At 38.4% G+C, this 6,743-nt stretch overlaps 1 non-coding gene across 1 annotated transcript; it reads right to left on the bottom strand.

Annotated features, from left to right (window-relative positions):
- Positions 1-6,208: 6,208 nt before the first annotated feature.
- On the bottom strand, positions 6,209-6,314 carry LOC117313483 (U6 spliceosomal RNA). The gene has a single exon (XR_004527989.1). It is a non-coding gene; the product is annotated as a U6 spliceosomal RNA (small nuclear RNA).
- Positions 6,315-6,743: the final 429 nt, after the last annotated feature.

Below are 6,743 nucleotides of genomic sequence, written 5' to 3'. Positions count from 1 at the left end.
ACTTGTGATAGGCCTGTTTATATTTTCTAATTCTTCCTGGTTCAGTCTTGGAAAATTGTACCTTTCCAAGAATTTGTCCATTTCTTCGTGGTTGTCCATTTTATTGGCATATAGTTGTTTGTAGTAATCTCTTATAATCCTTTGTATTTCTACAGTGTCAGCTGTGATTTCTCCTTTTTCATTTTTAATTTTATTGATTTGCGACCTCTCCCTGTTTTTCCTGATGAGTCTGGTGAAGGGTTTATCAATTATGTTTATCTTCTCAAAGAACCAGTTTTTAGTTTTATTGATCTTTGCTACTGTTTTCTTCATTTATACTTCATTTATTTCTGCTCTGATCTTTATGATTTCTTTCCTTCTACTGACTTTGGGTTTTCTTTGTTCTTCTTTCTCTAGTTGTTTTAAGTGTAGGGTTAGATAGTTTATTTGAGATTTTTCTTGTTTCTTGAGGTGACATTGTATTGCTACAAACTTGCCTCTTAGATCTGCTTTTGCTGCATCCCATAGGTTTTGGATTGTCTTGTTTTTGTTGTCATTGGTTTCTATGTATTTTTAAATTTCTTCTTTGATTTCTTCAGTGATCTCTTGGTTATTTAGTAGTGCACTGTTTAGCCTCCATGTATTTGTGTTTTTTACAGTTTTTTTCCTGTAATTGATTTCTAATCTCATAGCATTGTGGTCAGAGTAGATGCTTGATACGATATCAATATTCTTAAATTTTCCAAGGCTTGATTTGTGACCCAAGATAGGATCTATCCTAGAGAATGTTCCATGAGCACTTGAGAAAAATGTGTATTCTGTTGTTTTTGGATGGAATGTCCTATAAATATCAATTAAGTCCATCTTGTGTAATGTATCATTTAAAGTTTGTTTTTCCTTATTTATTTTCTGTTTGGATGATCTGTCCAGTGGTGAAAGTGGGGTGCTAAAATCCACAACTATTATTATGTAACTGTCGATTTCTCCTTTCCTTGTTGTTAGCATTTGCCTTATGTATTGAGGTGCTCCTATGTTGGGTGTGTAATCATTTATAATTGTCATATCTTCTTCTTGAATTGATCATTTGATCATTATGTAGTGTCCCTCCTTATCTCTTGTAACAGTCTTTATTTTAAAGTCTATTTTATCTGATACAAGTATTGCTACTCCAGCTTTCTTTGATTTCCATTTGCATGGAATATCTTTTTCCATCCCTTCACTTTCAGTCTGTATGTGTCCCTAGGTCTGAATTGGGTCTCTTTTAGACAGCATATATATGGGTCTTGTTTTTGTATCCATTCAGCCAGTCTGTGTCTTTTGGTTGGGGCCTTTAATCCATTTACATTCAAGGTTATTATCGATATGTATGTTCCTATTACCATTTTCTTGATTGTCTGGGGTTTGTTTTTGTGGGTCTTTTTCTTCTCTTGTGTTTCCCACTTAGAGAAGATTCTTTAGCATTTGTTGTAAAGCTGGTTCAGTGGTGCTGAATTCTGCTAGCTTTTGCTAGTCTGAAAAGCTTTTGACTTCTCCATCCAATCTGAATGAGATCATTGCTGGGTAGAGTAATCTTGCTTGTAGGTTTTTCTGTTTCATCACTTTAAGTATATCCTGCCACTCCCTTCTGGCCTGAAGAGTTTCAGCTGATAACCTTATGGGATTTTTTGTATGTTATTTTTTGTTTTTCCCTTGCTGCTTTTAATATTTAATATTTTTTCTTTAATTTAATTTTTGTTAGTTTGATTAATATGTGTCTTGCTGTGTATCTCCTTGGGTTTTTCCTGTATGGGACTCTCTGTGCTTGCTGGACTTATGTGACTATTTCCTTTCCCATGTTAGGGAAGTTTTCAAGTATAATCTCTTCAAATATTTTCTCAGACCCTTTCTTTTTCTCTTCTTCTTTTGGGACCCCTATAATTTGAAGGTTGGTGCATTTAGTGTTGTCCCAGAGGTCTCTGAGATTGTCTTCAATTTTTTTCATTCGTTTTTCTTTATTCTGGTCCTGGGCAGTTATTTCTACATTTTGTCTTCCACCTCACTTATTCATTCTTCTGCCTCAGTTATTCTGTCATTGATTGCTTCTAGTGTATTTTTCATTTCAGTTATTATGTTGTTCATCTCTGTTTGTTCTTTAATTCTTCTAGATCTTTGTTAAACATTTCTTTTACTTTCTCAATCTGTGTTTACATTCTACTTCCAAGATTGTGGATCATCTTTACTATGATTACTCTGAATTCTTTTTCAGGTTGATTGCCTATTTCCTCTTTATTTACCTGGTCTTGTGGGGTTTTACCTTGTTCCTTCATCTGTGACATATTTTTTTGCCCACATTGTTTTTTATGAGTGGAATTGTATTCCTGTTTTACTGGTTGTTTGGCCTGAGGTTTCCAACTCTGGGGTTTGTATGCTATTGAATAGAGCTTTGTCTTGGTGCTGATGAGGAACTCTCTGAGACCTCACTCTGATGAAAATTCCCTGGGTCTGAGGTTCTCTGTTAATCCAGTGGTTCAGACTCAGAGCTCCCACTGCAGGAGCTTTGGCCCATTCCCAGGCTCATGAACCAAGGTACTGCAAGCCACCTGTGGTGGCCAAAAAAAAAAAAGAAAAGAAAAAACCCAACAATAACAAAGTAAAGAATAAAAGTAGACTAGGAAACTAACAGCCATGTTAGGAAGAATATAAAAATAAAAATATAGATGAATCAAAAACCGGAAGGTACAACAGTACCACAATAGTAATAAAGAGGAGGAAGAAAAAAATGGGGGGATAGGCCTTGGCTGTGGAGGGCAGTGCCTAAGCAAGGCGAGCTTTGGGTGGTGGGTGAGGCCAATGCTCAGGAACCACAGGGCTGGAAAAACCCTAGGGGCTGTGGAAGGTGGGGCTTAGGCTCAAGGAACAGAAGGGGCACAGGTGTGCCCCCCACCCCTTGTCTCAGATGGCCAGGGACATCACCTAGGAGCACAGCAGTCTTCCTGGGCTCGAGTGGGTGGGGCAAACACCTTCCTCTCCTCTCCTGCTCCTCTGAGCTGGGAGGGCCCCTCCCACCTGTCTCTCCTGATCTCCCCAGTTTCAGGAATGTTGATCCTGTCTGGCCTCCACTTCTCCTCCCCGCTTAGTCTGCCTACATCCTACCAGTTCACTTTGAGGTTCCTCCCATCTCTTTGGGTGTCAGAGTCCCCCACCAGCGGCCGGCAGGGGCCCTAGTTCCTATGTTCTTTTTTTTTTTTTTAAAGTTTGCCAACCCTCAAGTTAGATTTTTTTATTAATTTATTAATTTTAAAATTTTTGGCTGAGTTGGGTCTTCATTGCCATGCGCGGGCTTTCTCTAGTTGCAGTGAGCTGGGGGCTACTCTTCTTTGTGGTGTGCAGGCTTCTCATTGCGGTGGCTTCTCTTGTGGAGCACGGGCTATAGGTGCACAGGCTTCAGTAGTTGCAGCACGCAGCCTCAGTAGTTGTGGCGCATGGGCTTAGTTGCTCTGCGGCATGTGGGATCTTCCTGGACCAGGGCTCGAACTCCTGTCCCCTGCATTGGCAAGTGGGATCTTAACCACTGCGCCACCAGGGAAGACCATCCTATATTCTTGTACTAATGCTTCCTGACCATAGGACTGAAAGCTGACTGCAAGATGATTTGATTGGAGTATTGCACTTTCCACAAATGCAAAGATCTTTTTTTTTTAAATTAAGAACTACTAGGTGGTTTTCAGACTGGTTCCTGAGAAGCTCTGTGGGGGTTTTATTGTTTGTTTTGTTAATTAATTAATTAATTTGTTTGTTTTTATTTTTGGCTATGTTGGGTCTTTGTTGCACATGGGCTTTCTCCAGTTAAGGCAAGTGGGGGTTACTCTTTGTTGTGGTGCATAGGCCTCACATTGTCGTGGATTCTCTTGTTGCAGGGTATGGGCTTTAGGCACCTGGGCTTCAGTAGTTGTGGCACATGGGCTCAGTAGTTGTGGTTCACGGGTTCTAGAGTGCAGGCTCAGTAGCTGTGGTGCACGGGCTCAGTAGTTTCTTCTCAGCATGTAGGATCTTCCCGGGCCAGGGATCTAATCCATGTTCCCTGCATTGGCAGGCAGATTCTTAACCACTGCACCACCAGCAAAGCCCTAAAATGATTTCCTCATATTCTAATACAAATAACTCAAGCTCCACTCAACCCATTAATGGAAACAATAAGTTGGCAATCCTTTTAAAAGAAGACTAAATTGCAGATACAAAGACTATTAAAAGCTATGAGAGAATACAAGGGACAACTTCATGACAATGTGTAATTTTTCTTTGAGCATTTTAAGTAGAATTATTTTAAAGTCCATGTCTAATAACTCCATTAGCTATACTCTCTGTGGCTCTTCTTTATTGTCTGTTGTTTATCTTATTTTTTTAAATATTTTATTTTATATTAGAGTATAGTTGATTAACAATGTTGTGTAACTATCCCTCCCCATACTCTTACCCTCTGGTAACCATAAGTTCATCCTCTAAGTCAGTAAGTCTGTTTCTATTTTGTAAATATGTTCATTTGTATCACTTTTTTTTGGATTCTGTATATAAGTGATACCATACAATATTTGTCTTTCTCTGTCTGACTTACTTCATTCAGTATGACAATCTCTAGGTCCATCCATGTTGCTGCAAATGGCATTTCATTCTTTTTAATGGTTGAGCAATAGTCCATTGTATATATGTACTACTTCTTTATCCATTCATCTGTTGATGGACATTTAGGTTGCTTTCATGTCTTGGCTATTGTAAACAGTGCTGCAATGAACATTGGGGTGCATGTATCCTTTTGGACCATGGTTTTCTCCAGATATATGCCTAGGAGTGGGATTGCAGGGTCATAAGGTAGCTCTATTTTTAGTTTTTTATGGAACCTCCATACTGCTTTCCACAGTGGCTGTACCAATTTATATTCCTACCAACAATGTTAGAGGGTTCCCTTCTCTCCACACCTTCTCCAACATTTATTGCTTGTGGATTTTTTGATGCTAGCCATTCTGACTGGTGTGAGGTGATATGTCATTTTAGTTTTTATTTGCATTTCTCTAATAATTAATGCTGTTGAACATCATTTTATGTGCCTCTTGGCCATCTGTATGTCTTCTTTGGAGAAATATCTATTTAGGTCTTCTGTCCAATTTTTTATTGGGTTGTTTGTTTTTATGATATTAAGCCTCATGAGCTGTTTGTAAATTTTGGAGACCAATTCCTTGTTGGTCTCATTTTTTGCAAATATTTTCTTCTGTTCTGCAGGTTGTATTTTGTTTTGTTTATGGTTTCCTTTGCTGTGCAAAAGCTTTTGAGTTTAATTAGGTCCCATTTGTTTATTTTTGTTTTTATTTTCATTACTCTGGAAGATGGATTGAAAAAGATATTTCTGTGATTTATGTCAGAGAGTGTTCTGTCTATGTTTTCCTCTGAGAGTTTTATAGTGTCCAGTCTTACATTTAGGTCCTTAATCCATTTTGAGTTTATTTTTGAGTATGGTGTTAAGAGTGTTATAATTTCATTTTTCCCACCACCATTTATTGAAGAGACTGTTTTTCCTCCATTGTATAGTCCTCTCTGCTTTGTTGTAGATTAATTGACCATAGGTGTATGGGTTTTCTATCCTCTTCCATTGATTTATATTTCTATTTTTGTGCCAGTACCATACTGGTTTTTTTGTTTTTTTTGCTGGGTTTTTTTTTTGTGGTACACGGGCCTCTCACTGTTGTGGCCTCTCCCATTGTGGAGCACAGTCTCTGGATGCACAGACTCAGTGGCCATGGCTCACAGGCCCAGCTGCTCCGCGGCATGTGGGAATCCTCCCAGACCAGGACATGAACCTGTGTCCCCTGCATCAGCAGGCAGACTCTCAGCCACTGCCTAACCAGGGAAGCCCCCATACTGTTTTGATGACTATAGCTTTGTAGTATATTCTGAAGTCAGGGAGCCTGATTCCTCCAACTTCACTTTTCTTTCTCAAGATAGCTTTGGCTATTCTGGGTCTTTTGTGTTTCCATACAAATTTTAAGATTTTTGTTCTAATCCTGTGAAAAATGCCATTGGTAATTTGATAGGGATTGCATTGAATCTGTAGATTGCCTTGGGTACTACAGTCATTTTGACAATATTGATTCTTCTAACCCAAGAACATCATTCTCTTATTTTTGATTACTTTGCCTTTTCTCTTCATGTATCTATTTATTTTCTATTGAGTGCCAGATACTGCATATGAAATTTTTTTAAAAATATGGAATGCTTCATGAATTTGCATCTCTTTCTTGCACAGGGGCCATGCTAACCTTCTCTGTATCATTCCAATTTTAATATATGTGCACAGAAGCAAGCATGAAAATTTTTTTAAATTAAAGTGAAGCTTAGGATTATGATAGAAAGTTTCTCTTGTTAGAGTTTTCATTTGCTCTGCCAGACTACTGTGGCACTAACAATATTGTTTCACCTTAAGCCAATCAGGGATTACATGATTCAAATCTAGACTTCAAGGACTTCTTGTCTTGGCTAAAATGAATAAACTTGCTATCACTTTCTCAAAACTCATATAACAATCATTACAGTGGTGAATTTCCTGGGTTTTGTTTTTCTGCCCATATCTCCTAACTTAGACTGTAGGGCAACCCAAATCCCAGAACTGCACAGCAGGTATGAACAGAAAAGCTCCAATATAAACTTTCTTTTTCTAGTTAGAAGACCAGGTAAGGGGCCCTGCAGGATTGTAAATGTGCTGGTTATCCCCCATTTTTTCTTTTACTAATCTCCTG

Source organism: Tursiops truncatus, chromosome 8 (genome assembly GCF_011762595.2).
Source record: "Tursiops truncatus isolate mTurTru1 chromosome 8, mTurTru1.mat.Y, whole genome shotgun sequence".
In the NCBI taxonomy this organism is placed as follows: domain Eukaryota; kingdom Metazoa; phylum Chordata; class Mammalia; order Artiodactyla; family Delphinidae; genus Tursiops; species Tursiops truncatus.
Note: the sequence above shows the minus strand (reverse complement) of the source record. Positions and strands in the feature narration are given on the sequence as shown.